The following is a 15,077-nucleotide window of genomic DNA, read 5'->3' on the forward strand; positions in this document are numbered from 1 at the left end:
GATAAATAATGGAAGCGATAAGCAATATCGGTAACTTAATGAACCTACCAGAGACTGCCATTCTAAGGTAGAGCCGATAACTTGACCTTGATCTAGTTCATGTAGTGGGTGTCGACCAGATCGATGCAGCCATACTTGAACTAGGCAAGAGTCGATAACTAACTTATACCAGAGTCGCAGTGGAGGTCGATCGGATCGATGCAGCCATACGAACAGAGGTATAAGCCATGATGGTACTTACAACAAGCAGTGGAGGTCGACCAGATTGATGTAGCCATACTTGCTGAAGAACTCACCAAGATCTACTCTACTCCTACTACTAAGGGGTGGCCAGAGCTGAAAAAGTAAATGACTTGTATATTGGATTGATTGTGTGTCTTTTTACAATAGCCAGGGTTTGATATTTATACCCGGGACCTGCATATGACTCCTGTCTAAGCATGACTCATCATAATTTTTGACCCTAGAGAAAACATTCCTAATATAAGATAACTTGGACTCTAATCTTTCCTTTTTTGTAGAGTCCAACATGTCTCGTCCTAGCGCCGATCATAGCCTTTGTCATTATCCGCTGGTGCTATCTGAAGAAAGTCGATTCCAGTTCTTGCATTTCAATCAGCTGGTTCTGATCATGCAATTGATTTCTTGATGACATGATCTTGGGAGCTTTCGAGTCCTTGTGACCCTCCTTCCAAATTTTGGTGTAAATAGAGAGTAAATAACAGTATGCACATTACTCACAGTGGGGTTTGAGCAGAGAGTTTGCTTGGAATGAAGCGTAGGTGCCTCATCGTTGAAGTCGTCGTGTGTCCCAGAGCCGATGAAGGGTGCCCCTCCGATGGATGTCGGAACGAGTGCCTCCTCGCAGAGGTGTAGTACGCTGAGCCGATCGGCGACGAAGTCCAGGTTTATGAAGAGGAAGGCCTAGGATGGCTTGAAGATGGGCAGAACCCACATCCCCATAGGTGGGAGTGCGGGAAACTCCATTGAGCCAAAGTGAGTCATATCGCTTGAGCCCGCCATGGTGAAGGTGGTGGAAAAGTGGGCCATCCGATGACCAAAAAGTGTGAACGTACAACGTCTTCCCCATGGATGGCGCCAACTATCATTGTAGAAAGTGACCAACATGTAAATATTTGTAGTGTTGCCATATGTTGTCATCGGATGTGGCCTAGCACTCAATGACACAGGGTTTATACTGGTTTAGGCAATGTGCCCTACGTCTAGTTTGATTCAGTCGGTGACTTGATTCTTGAGCCCAGGTGCTCAAAGTTTGCAGTGGGGTTACAAACAATAGGGAGAAAGATGGGGGGTACAAGAGGTTCAGTCGAACTCTGGTCTGAGGGGCCAAGAGTGATAGGACCTCTACTGTGTGCTAAGTGTTTGAGTGTGTGCTTGTGGTTTGAACCTGGTGATTCTGTTGTTGTGTCCTAGTGAACTTATCGATCGCTCTATTGGGAGAGAGCGCATCCCCTTTTATAGATGAAGGAGATGGCCTTACAAGTGAGAGGGAGAGAGTACGTATGCTACTAAGTCTTGCTGTGGATGCGGGTGACCTGCAGACCAGTGGGGGGCAGCTACGGACCTGTGCATGACCTGCAGGTAGACGTGGGTGGCTATAGACCGAGGCCATGAGCGGCGTGGCAGAGCATGGGTGAGCGAGGCTGGAGGTATACCCAGGAGGTGCAAGGCAATGTCGCCCAGGAATAGGAAATAGAAAAAAGAGAAAGGGAGAGAGGAAGAAGAAAGCGGTAGGGGCAAGAATGTCATTTCACCGCTATTCTCTCTCCTCAACCGGCTGAAACCAGGCCATGGTGTCCTATGGCCTAATTTCAATGAACCAGAGTGTCTTCTGGCAAAATGCTCCAAAGTGGGTGTCCGCCAGCAAATGACCATCACTTTGGATGTCCAACAGACAATTTCCCCTTGATGAAATGCATAATCATAAATGTCCTTAGCAGCAAGTTATTAGGGTGATAACAAGATTAACTTTCTTTTACTAAGTAGGTGTATATCTCTTCTTTAGTAACTTAAACAAACATCTAATTAAAGCATTTTCTCGACTATAAGACAATAGTCACTTGCTTTGCCCATAACTGGAGTTTTACACACCCAAACAATGTGATTGTGGACTTTCTAGAAAGCCTATAAAATTGTTTACAACTTTGTTATTGATAAGTTTCACAAAAAAGATCATATTCATCATGAAGTTGTCACCACAATAGGATCTACTCATACAACCATCTAGTTGAATTATAAAGCAATAATTAACTAACTGCCTATAACCAATTAATTTTGAGCACAACTACTCATATCAACATATTATATTCATCACAAGCATCATAGAAAACATCATGGTTAAGCCCAAATAATTTACTTATATACAATTATTACTTTACTCACATAATATAGTGATTTAAAGGATAAATATTTCTAGTGCATAATAAATTCTGAGAAATTTATAGTGGCTTACACATGATCCCAGTAGTCTACTGTACAAATGTCATTCCATTTGGATGAGTATAGTCACCTCTACAAAAATGGCAAGTTGCATAGGATTATTTTAGTAAAAATAGTTTAACCTAGTGAAAAGTGTCAAACAACATATTTCACATTTTTCCTACCTTCATCCTAGCACAAGAACATTGTGTAAAAAATTTCATGATCATAAGTTATGTATTTTTACTCCGATGAATTTCACCAGAAACTAGCAATTAATCAAGGTTAAATTGCAAGACCATATTTCAATTATGCCTACTATAGGTTTAGTATTTTTCCTATCTAGAGCATGTCAACACAAGACCAACAAAATTGGAATCACATTTTTGGCACTTCCCTAGCCCAAGTTATGCATTTTATAAGATAGAAACTATTTTAAAAGCACTTAACTATATTAATTTAATTCCCCTATAAAAATACCCCAAACAGTAGGTTTTACATTTTTATCAAATAGTACCCTTCATGATGAATCCAACAAAATTTGTTTCACTCAATTTGGACACTCCTAGCTCTAGATATGAGTTTTTAAAGTTTGAATTCATTTTTGAAAAGAATAGAGAAAAACATTTCAAACGTAAATCGCTACGTGCACCTGGTTGCAGTGTACCCAGAGACAGACAGCTGGGTCCCATGATCAATGGGCCCCACATGTCAACCTCAACACATCCTCGCACGTCGACTGATGGGTTAAGTTGGCCGGGAGGATTGCCAGAGCTACCTTGCCGATGAGCATGGTGGCTCGACGGCAGCACGCGGTAGAAGACTCGCTGTCTCCGGCGACGACATGGCTAGGTGAGTGGGGCAACCACGTTAGGAGGTCCCAGTAGAGCTCTAGGGCTAGGTTAGAGCTACGGTGAAGTGGCGGTGAGCTCCGGGCACGTGCATGGTGGCACGGCGGCACGAGCGCATGGCGGCGGTGCCCCTCGTTCTGATGAGATGGTGGTCGGTGGCAGGTCTATGTCATGGGAAAAGCTGCTAGGGTTCACGGCGACACTAAAACACATGCTAGAGGGGGACGATAGGGTCCAGCCAGGGCCAGCTGTGGCGAGCTTGAGCTCACGGCCATGGCGGAGGCACACGGCTCGGATGCACGTTCCCACACGGTTATTGCGGTAGCGTTTAAATGAGCTACGGTGTGAGCTTCTATGACCTAAAGTGACGATGGACCAAATGAGAGGAAGGTAGAAGGAGTAGTGGAGATGGCTAGCCATGGGGGAGCTCGAAGCTCAGCAGCACACCATGGCCATGGCAGCAACGACAATGGCCCAAGGGCCTTCACCTTGGCTCGAGAGGCGACAATGGTGGGTCCAGGAGGTAGAGGAGATGGTGGTGGAGCTATGGGTGAGATGGATTGGTCGGAGGTGTGGCAGTGGTGGAGAGCGAGCATGGTGGAGGTGTGGTGATGGCGACGGCGGCATGGCTTGGCTCTGGCGTGCGCAAGCGAGAGAGACGAGAGGGGGAGCAAGTGAGCGTATGGGTGGTGCGAACATGGATGCGCGGCACACTTCAGCGCATGCCTGGCCACGACGTGACCCAACCCCAAGGTATGGGCACCAAGCGGTGGCCACGGCCTATGGCCAGTCGGCCACGACGGCGCGGCGAAGGGCCGATTCAGGCCGTTTGACGAGCCGACTTCGTGCCTCCTTAACTCCCAATACAGTCCGAGTTAGCAAAAAGTCCATTAATCAAAATTGTAGAGCTACATGAGATCTACAAATTTGCTTTAGGGTGTATGATCTAATTCACCATGGTTTACAGGTTACAATGCTCTAAAGTGGTGTACCTTGCAACTAGAAATCAGTTCCCATACTTAGAAAATTTCTTAAGTCCCTAAACAACATTTGATTGCTTCTTGTGGGCCCTAGTTGACCATGTTAGGCACTGAATTAGCTCATGACCCTTAAATAAAGTTTGTTACCCATGTCAAGAACTACAACTTTTATTAAGGTTGCACTGTCATGCAAACACTCTAGGCTATAGTTCTACTCTAGTCAAAGTAGTATCATGAAAAATGAAGTTTTGAGTAAACTAGGACTTAGAAGCAAAATTGGCCCATGTCATGAATACAAATATTGTTCCATTTTCCATGCTAGATGTGTCTAAGGTGTTTTTGTGACCTCACAAGCATCCCTTGCATTGGTCACACATGATCACAAGCATATACATGTATATGATCAACATTACATGTGATAAGGATAAGGTGAATGAAATAAAACTTCATATGCTCATGCTCATGAATGCTTGGATGATGCTTGTGCTCATGAAATGCAAGTGTCAAATGCAATGCTTAACACTAGAGTGTTACACTCTGCATAAACAATTGTGGCTTCTTCAGCAGCAGCATGACAAAAAATTTGTGTTCTAGGAAATTCTTAAATATTCTTCTGATGGCTATAGCCAAATGCTTAGTTCTACAGCTGCTGCTTGTACTAGTAGCACCTATGGCTAGTGCTTGTTCTAAAACAAAATAACATATTTATCTATACAAATAGTTGTGAATATATGCACCTGTTCCTGCCATCGTAGTGCTAGCAGTCCTTTTTTGAAATAGAGTTTGCACTTTGTTAGTTCTGAGCAGGATCATTTACATCATGAGTCTCTAGGATCATTTACATGAGGAACATTAACTTGAATAAAATTCATGGACATATGCAATTTGATGGGTCTCGATACCGTCGCCGTAGCCTCTGGGGAGTCTAGAGAGTCACGAGTGTGTTTTTTTGAGCAAAAGTCATGAGCGTGGTGAGGGGAATCCCCTGGAAGGAGGGGCCACAACCCACTTTGGTAGCTATAGCTCTACCTGATTACTGAGTGATTCACAAAAAACAACAAGATGTCACTACCGAACAAACTTATTGGATGTGGAGAAGAAATCCATGGCCTTGCAGCGCCAGTAGCAAAGGGCATGAAGGGCCATAAGAACAAGCAGCGGGGGAAGGCATGAACATGATCTTCCAACACTAGCTTGGCAGCAAAGGATGTCTGAAGGGCAGTGATGGTGGCAGCAGCTGCTGCTGTAGGGTTTATCGGGCAATGGGGATTTGAGGCGATGCATTTTTTAGCAAAGCTAGCAATGTGACTGGTTTTTTTTGTCGTTCGGTATATGAAACCTGTTTGCACCAAAATTTGGGAGAAAGGATGTGGGAACTCGCAGGCCTTCAAGGTTGTGCCAGTCAAGAAAGACCGATGTTAACCGATTCAAATACAACTCTGCAATCGGATATCTTAGGGTGACGTCAGCAGATAGCAATGATAAACTATGGTTGGCGCCGGGAAAATACATATCAGACTCTACAAAAAAGGAAATATTAGAGTCCAAGTTATCTTAAATTAGGAATATTCTCCTTCGTACCTAAATTTGTAGCAAATCGTGAACAAGTAGGATTCATTGTTTAGATCCCGGGTATAAATACCAAACCCCGGCTATTGTAAAAAATAACAATCAATCAAATACAAGTCAATTTACTTTTTTTGGCTCTGGCCACCCCTTAGGAGTAGGAGTAGGAGTAGAGTAGATCTCGGTGAGTTCTTCAGCAAGTATGGCTCCATCGATCCGGTCGACCTCCACTGCTTCTCTATAAGTACCGTCATGGTTTATACCTCTGTTCGTATGGCTGCATCGATCAGGTCGACCCCCACTACGACTCTGGTATAGGCTAGTTATTGACTCTTGCCTATTTCAAGTACGGCCTGTGTGATTCTGCCTCACACCCCACTGCATGAACTAGATCAAGGTCAAGTTATCGGCTCTATCTTTGAATGGCAGTCTTTGGTAGATTCATTAAGTTATCGATATTTCTTATTGTTTTCAATGTTTATTTAATTATAGCAATATCACTCTGCCCGATTGAGATTGATCTGGATCGGCCTTATATCTTATTTAACCCATCATTTACTAATCTAAAACTGATCTAATCTACATCTTAGACGATGAGTTATGTCTTTATCGGATGTTTTATATCAATCTTAATCATGCATAGTTTGCGGTTAAGGCATGTTCGATCCTGAGTAGATCTATTGGTTAGCGAGAACCATTCCATGGCCCGTTATTATAGCCTATGGGATTCTGCCTCTCACCCCACTATTAGCACCGTGGAGTGGGGATTGTTAGTTAGTAGATCTATTCTTGAGAGAGCATGACCTTAACTGTGCGCTATGCCTGAATCGGCTGTTTAGCCGATATCAAGCGCTTTCACGAACAGTTCACATCACGAGACCATTGAAGTAGAGGTAAGTTAAAAGATATGTTAGCCCCATGATCTTATTATTGTATTACGGCCTGCATGATTCTGCCTCATGCCCCACTGATATTAGTAATAAGTTAGGGTCATCGAGTCTATTGTTGTTTCTATGGCCTGCATGATTCTACCTCATGCCCCACTGGTCATGGTGATAGATGAGATCTAACACGTTCATTAGATTTATCTTTATTAAATGGTTATGTGGTGTTGAATTGTTTCTTTATATAAAAGGAGTTCGGTTACTCGTAATCACTGGCTTAGTATGAATCGATCATCATTGATATCTTATTGCCATTGATTAATATTTGTTTAAATGATATTTACCATGAATGATAACCATTCTTTTTATGCACCCCCATGAGCTCTAATTGACTCATTCTCATGAATATACTGGAATCGGCTATTTAGCCGATTTCCTTTCATATCGGCTCACATAGCTGTACATTCGGGACTGTCTGGCAACACCGGCAAGTTCCGCCCTTAATTACTGATGAACTTTCTCTCCTTGTCAATTACAGGGTCAAATTGACTGGCACGCCTCAGGAGGATTGCGCAGGATCGACCACCCCTGCGTTGTAGCTAGGCGGATCTGCTCCATCGAGCGGACCCTTCCGGCTTGCTGCGTGTGTCCTCGACACGGGACAAAATTCTGTGTCGACACACGTTTCTAGCACGCCCGGTGGGACACCACAATCGTCATGGCGGTTCACAACAATGTCAACATCCTTATGGGACATTATGAAGACCTACCTGATGAAGATAAGGATACCATCAACAAAGCTATGGAAGAATTTCAGAAGAAGTGTTTGTTGTCCTACACCAAAACACGTGACAGCATAGTTATTCGGAAATTTCCACTACCAAGAGTTCTACTACACGGATAGACAGATACAGTTGAAGCTGAAGACATGCGTTTCTTTGTAGAAATCATAGACAAATCTGTTTGTGATGCCCTATCAAGCCGCAATGAAGCTTTCATTGACGCATTCCACAACGCCATGAAAGAGGCAATTTATGGAATTCTAGTTAGTCAGGTTGGATCGACTTGTTACAACATTCTAGATCCGTTAACCCAAGGGACTAATCAAGTTGGCACCAGCCATCAAGAAGCAGTACCAGCTGGTAATGGTGAAGTCCAGGCACTTCAAGGTTCATCTAAACAAACTCCAGGTACTACTATGAATCAGATACAGTACAATCCTAGACCACCAGTACAGCATGTGCAACAGCCGGTGGGGAAAAGTCAGAACCAGATGAACAATTTTGGCACATTAGGCCACATACCATCGTCGGCTCAGAAGATAGCACCATCTGTTCAGAGGATCCATAGAGATATAGATCCTTATGTCTATAATCAAAGACTTCAAGCAGCAAGCCAGCAAAGGACCCAATAGATTGAGATTCCACAAGGCTATCATTATGGCATGGATTATAACACCCTCCACATGATACCAAATCTAGGATATCAAGGCACATAGGATTTCAATCCACAGATGGGTCAGCAAGTACCGAGAAATCAAATCCATAGGCTAACGAGTTGCTACTAAAGGTGACCAAGATGATGAAGAATCAGTTCGGCCTGAAGCCAAAAGGGCTAACCTTTTCGTACAAACGCCCATATCTAGAGTGGTATGATTTGGTCGCTCTTCCTACAAATTATAGGCTCCCGGAATTCGCCAAGTTCACTAGTCAAGACGGTATAAGCACAATAGAACATATCAGTCGATATCTTACACAATTGGGCGAAGCATCAGTTGAGGATGCCCATCGAGTTCATTTCTTCTCCTTGTCCCTATCAGGGCCGGCCTTCACTTGGTTCTCATCACTACCGGTCAACTCCATTGCCAATTGGGCTGACCTAGAGAAGAAGTTTCATACATATTTCTACACTGGGACTGGAGAAAAGAAAATAACCGATTTGACAACCATGAGACAGAGGACTAATGAATTGGGCACTGAGTTTCTTTAGAGATTCCGAGAGACTAAGAATCTATGTTTCTCATTGAGCTTGGCCAATGATCAGTTAGCTGCTTTAGCCATCCAAGGAATGCTGCCGATGTGGAAAGAGAAACTACTGGGACAGGAATTTGACAACTTGGGTCAATTGGCTCAACGAGTGGCAGCACTTAATAGCCAATTCCAGAGCATACGCAAGGATACCCGACTCTAGAAGAGTACCTCCATGGCCGAAGTTTACGATCCATATTCAGTCGATGACAGCTATAAAGATGAAGAAGAAGAGGTTGCTGCAGCTGAATGGAATTGGGACAAGAAGACAGTGATGGTACCAAATCCTTGGGGAAGAGGAGTTGAGGAGAGTTATGACTTTGATGTTACCAAATCGGACAAGCTCTTTGATTTCTTGCTTGAGAAGGGGCAAATCAAGTTGCCCAATGGTCATGTCATGTTGCCCCCTGATCAGTTGAAGAACAAGAAATTCTACAAATTCCATAACGCTACTTCTCATTCCACTAATGAATGCAGAATCTTCAGGCAGCATATACAGAGAGTTATTCAGCAAGGGAGGCTCAAATTCGATACGCCTCGGAAGATGAAAGTTGATGATAATCCTTTCCCAAGAGATCAGAACATGGTTGATGCTGAGCTGCTTAAAGAAAAAACCAAGATCCTAACATCAACCAAATCAAGAGAAGCTAGGAACAGTCGATCCCAAGATGCAAATATTGGCTGATGAGTACAGAGATTAGAAGACGTTGTGCCAAACAAAAGAGCCAATACGAGTAGGGGAAGACGTCAAAAGCAGAGACAACAAAGCTGCAGGTCACATCTCAGATTTTGTTGAATAAATGGCAGCGACAGAAGGAAAAGGATTATCAGTGTTGGTTAAAGGATCAAGCATACCAGCATCAATTGGAAGAAGAGAGGTATGAAAGGGAACAAGCTGAATTACATTGGAATTGTCCCTTCTTTAGACATTGCTGGAATAAAGGTTTGAAGTTGCCTACCAGACATGACTGTCCAGAATGTAGCAATCAATATCAGGAGTATAGGCAATCTTGAACCAACCGCCGGTCTATCCATGCCCAGGATGCATATTATCATAATAACATGGATCGGCACTTAAAAAATAAAAATATCCATGATTGGCTAGGAAAAAGAACTGTTGACCAAGACTGGGCTGATCATGAAGAAGGAAGCAACCAAAGGGAGCATGTCTGGCAGGAAGGCCAATGGTGCCCCAGAAGATTGACAAGAAGCCAGAAGAGAAGGGTGCAACGCCTAAGGAATAAAGAGTTGGAACAACCTCAAGTATCCGGTAAACCTCAAGTATGGCGTTCCAAGCAAATAGCCAATAGGAAGCAACCATCGGCTAATATCCAAATGGCTTTTCTGTTGCCATCAGAGTTCAGAGCTCTGGCAAATCAAGAAGTTTATTCAGATTTCGATGAATCAGAGTATGAAGAAATGGTTGCCAAGTTAACGGTTGTGCAGCAAGCAATATTTGATAAGCCAGTCAAGCATCGGTACTTAAAGGCTTTGTACATGAAACGTTTTGTTGATGGGAAGCCGATGAGCAAGATGTTGGTGGACGGAGGTGCTTCTATCAATCTTATGCCATACACCACTTTCCACAAGCTTGACATGGGTCTAGGAGATTTGCTTGAGACCAACATGATGCTTAGAGACTTCAGAGGAAATGCATCCAAGACCCAGGGGGCAATAAACGTCGAACTGACAATCGAGAGTAAAACTCTGCTCACCATGTTCTTTGTCATTGATGGGAAAGGATCATATAGTTTACTCCTCGGTCGTGATTGGATTCATGCGAATTGCTGCATACCGTCAGCCATGCATCAGTGTTTGATTCAATGGCATGGAGATGATGTCGAACTAGTTCGTGCTGATGAGTCTGTAAGCATCGCAACAGCCGATCCAGTCTTTTGGGAATTAGGAGATTTTGAGTGTTTTTCTGGCAAGTCATGGGAAGGAGGTTTCATTAAGATCAGCAATGAAAGCCAACAGCCGATGCAAGCGATCGGCTCTGAGAGTTTATTTTAGTAAAAAAAAGGTTACGGCTTCACATCGGCCATCGGAATAAAGGAAAACAAACATTAGTTATGAGGTTTAGGCCGATGTATGAATGCTAGATAAGGCGGTGAATTTGGAGTTAATGGATTTGAAGAAGTTATGTTTCACTTAACAGGATGTTCGACCTGGGTTGATTGCTCGTTCGACTTTTGATGTGAAAGTTCTATGGTACATTATCCTGATACCCAGGCAACATTCAATGGCCGATTCATTCTCGGCTCTAATAGCTGGTACCATAAGGGTATCGCCTCTAGTTCAAAAAATGAAAATCTTCAAAGACAATAAAAGCCGATATGATATGTATCGCCTGTAGAGCAAAAAACAAAAGATAGAGCAGTCATGCACAAAGGCACCGAGCAACTGAGGGAGGGAAATCAGAGGACTCTATTGATGAAAGCCGTGTTTTCAGACTCAACTGAATTAATACCAGAAGTCCAAGATTGGTTGTTTTAAATTGGCTCTTTAGCTGAAACAAAAGGTACAACAAGACAATAGAAAAGTATGATCATACATGTATCAACTTATGAATTACAAGTTCAAGACATCTTGGATAATTTTCAATAGCTCTAGCTAGATGTGGCAGAACCTCCTAAATTATAGGGCCCACATGCACCTGTCACTGTCCAATGACCTTTGACGACTATGCATATGTTCCTGGTAACTTAAGAAGACTATCGGGTGTCCTCAGAGAACCCTGAATCATCCACGATTTCTGAGCAGGATCCCATTACAGAGTCATTGCAGTATTACAATATTTATTCAAATATCTACATCAGAGTAAAATAGCAGAAGTCTTACAATAACTTAGTTTACAAACCAGTTGTTTCAAACCTTACGAACTAAGTTCGATAATTATTACAAACCATAGTAGTGGAGTGACATTAGTAACATAATACAAACACACAATATAAGTATCTTGCCCAAGGACCACACATTTACTTATCATCATCGATCTGAACAATAGTCATGCAGCATGGTCCAAAATAGACCTACTCATGAGGCTCACCTACAACAAGGGTCAACGAACCCTGAGTACAAAAGTACTCAACAAGACTTAACTAAAATAAAAACTGATCAGACTCAGGAATGCAGGCTCAGGGATTCAAGGTATGGCTTTAGCAATAAACAAAGTTCTTTTGCGTAAAAGCTTTCTAACAAGATTCTTTTATTCAACATGTAAATCTGTCTCAAAATCATATATGAATCTGCCATGATCCGTAATGAGATCATGAACTTCATATCAAACCCTTTCTCAAATCCAGCTCAAGTTTCATTTATTAACTACGATGATGAACAGTGAGTTGAGTCTCCATAACCGAGGAGCAACGACGATTCAAACCAATTATAACCTAGCTGGGGATTCCCAACCACACGACATATGCAGGTCCCCGACCTACATATACCAACCTACCCTCAGATCCTCTAAGAGAAGAACGGGTCCGCGCCACCCGAGAATATAGTACTCCACCAATCCAGCCCATTGCCACGTGGGTACACGCTATTCTCGCCATCTCTCCACTCCAGTGCGCGAGTAGCCATTCTCATAATAGAATAGCCAAGTTAAGGCTTACCGAAGTATGTGGCTAGTACTACAAAGTCTCACCTCATGCAATTCAACAATGGACGTGTCTTAATCGACACAGGCGGAAAGAACCTGCTCACAAGACCTCCATGTCTTGTGGCTCCCATACACCGAGTCCGCCCGGTCTAGATTTATTACTCCACATGCTCATATCTCATGATCACATAAATAACCAGTCATAACAAAGAAACCATTTATATCTCACGGGTGACCGGTGATCACCCAACTTTTATCGTTCTAAGCATGGCTAAGCATAAATAAACATTCTCGGATTAAAACGGTTAACAAGGTTGGCATTGAAAAACAAGGTTGGTAATGCACCAATTAGGTTTTCACTCAACTCCTAATCACTTAATGCAGTACTTGAAAGCAAAAGCAATATAATTTGTAAAACACAAGGTAGGTTTAAATGCATCTGGGGCTTGCCTTGGTTAACAGAAAAGTCAGGTTCCGGAGACGTTCCACAATTATCAAACCCGACCTCAATAGACGGATTAACCTCCTCCTCAACTTGATTGACTACCATGTTCTCACTTTTGTTCACTACACGTAATAACATTGCCATGTTTAAGATGATGCGAGATGTAAAACATGATGCATGACGATGGATGCAAAATTAACAACTTGAATACAACTTTCCTTCGCGGTACAGTTACAAGCCAAAACTAACTAAACCTTTTTCATAACCAAAATACTTACTTTAAGTATCAAGAATTATTTTATACTAATGACCCAAGGTCATCACTCAATCCAAAATTCAAACAAAACCTAAGTCATTAAGGTTTACTATTTGCTTTTATGAATTAATGATTTAATTCCAAATTATGAAATAAATCAACTTTCTCCAAATGAGCTCAAAATTTTTATGAAGGCTTATCACATGATAACTAAGTGGCAAAACAGTTTTCATAATTTTTGGATAAATAATAAAGCCTAGAAAAATCATGGAAGCTCATTTATTAATTAATTAGAGCAATTTTTATCACATTCAAAATGTACTGAAAATCAACATTTAATATTTTTCCTAAATAGTTTACATCACAAAGAGGTCACACAAAATTTTTCATAATTTTTGGAGCTCTAAATAATTCTATACAAAAATAACAAATCACAGCACTATTCATTCAATTCTGCAAAATAGAAAAATCCATTTTCAAACTCAGAGTCACTGACAAGGTGACCCCACCTGTCAGCGTCTTCCTCCCGCTCTCAACAGCGATGACCGTGCTTTGACCAACGATTTCTCACCGTCAGTGAGATCAACGGCAACGGCCAGGGTATCAACGTGATCACCACATCAAGGCGTACCGATTGGTGGCACTAGCTAGATCAATTGCAGCAAGGTTCGAGCTCGATGCCGGGTATGGTAGACACGGCGGTGCGGCTGCGCTACACCAGCGAAACAAGGCCAGTAGCGGTTAAATAAAAGGCCCAGGAAGCACCAGGAGCTCACCCCAAACATGCTCGAGCAGAAGGATGGACTGGAGGAGCAATGAAGAAGCTCGTCGACGGTCACAGCAATCACGGCGGTGCGAACAACGTCGGCGATGGTGTTCCGGTGGCTACGGTGGACAAAATGGTCACCCAACAAAGCACAGAGCATCATGGCAGCAAGGCAAAGCTGAAGGGATGCTAAACAAGGGCAGAGACGCACCGAGGATTGCTGGCCATGGCGACGCGCACACGATGGTGGTGCTGCCGGCCGTGAGGAAGGAATGCGCACACAACAGTTTCTCGGTGGAGTCAAGCTTCAAGAGTTGGTTGGCTGGGTGCACAAGGAGCAAGCGGAGCTATGACGGGCTTTGCTATGACTGGTTGGTGCTACGGCGACGGCGCAAGCTCGACGGAGCTATGGCGGCGACGTCGGGAAAAACAGGGGAGAAGAAAAAGAGGAAGAATGGCGACGTCGCGAGCTTTATAGCGTGGCCAGGAAGCAAGAAGAAGCCATGCCACGGCCTTCTCCACGCCAGCGCGAAGCCCAACATGGCCACGAGCGCGCCTGGAAGCCAGAGGAAGGTCGCCGGCGGTGAGGTGTCGCTCGAAGACACTGTTCACAGAAATTACCAAATTGCCACTCGTCTATTTTCCCAATTTACTCCCAAATTTAGATAGTAACTCAAAAATCTCCAAAAATAAAAGTTGTTCCAAATTCAAAGTTCTACAACTTTGATTTAATAACCATACTCTAATTCGGTCTACATTTTGAAATGCAAGTTTAAAATAAAAAAGGGACACTTTAAGTACATTTCGCCTTTTCAAATTACTTCAAATTTTATATAACAACTTTGAAAACTCCAAAAACAAACTTTGTACAACTAGACAAGCTCTACACTTTTGCTTTTAGGCTCAACCCCAACATGTGCTTAGATTTTGAATTAGGTTTTTAGGGTAGAATTTAAACACTGAAAATTAGGGTTTTCGGAAATTCCAAAGCAATACAAAGATTTTGAACTTGATTCAAACCATGCAAGTCAACACATATACATAAAGGTAAACTTGTTTTAGTGTATGCATATCAAAGTTTTCACTAACACATGAATGATGTGCACTGCATATGATGACATGGCAGGTTTTAGTATTTAAACACCCGAGGTGTTACATCGGATGACGTCGACTTCTGCAATCTTTTGTTCGTACTCTTCGGCTGTTCCAGGAGTGCTCTCAAGACTGCTACGAATGGCTCTGCTTCTTTTCACTTTGGCCAG

The sequence above is a fragment of the Miscanthus floridulus genome, chromosome 12 (genome assembly GCF_019320115.1).
Source record: "Miscanthus floridulus cultivar M001 chromosome 12, ASM1932011v1, whole genome shotgun sequence".
Taxonomy (NCBI): domain Eukaryota; kingdom Viridiplantae; phylum Streptophyta; class Magnoliopsida; order Poales; family Poaceae; genus Miscanthus; species Miscanthus floridulus.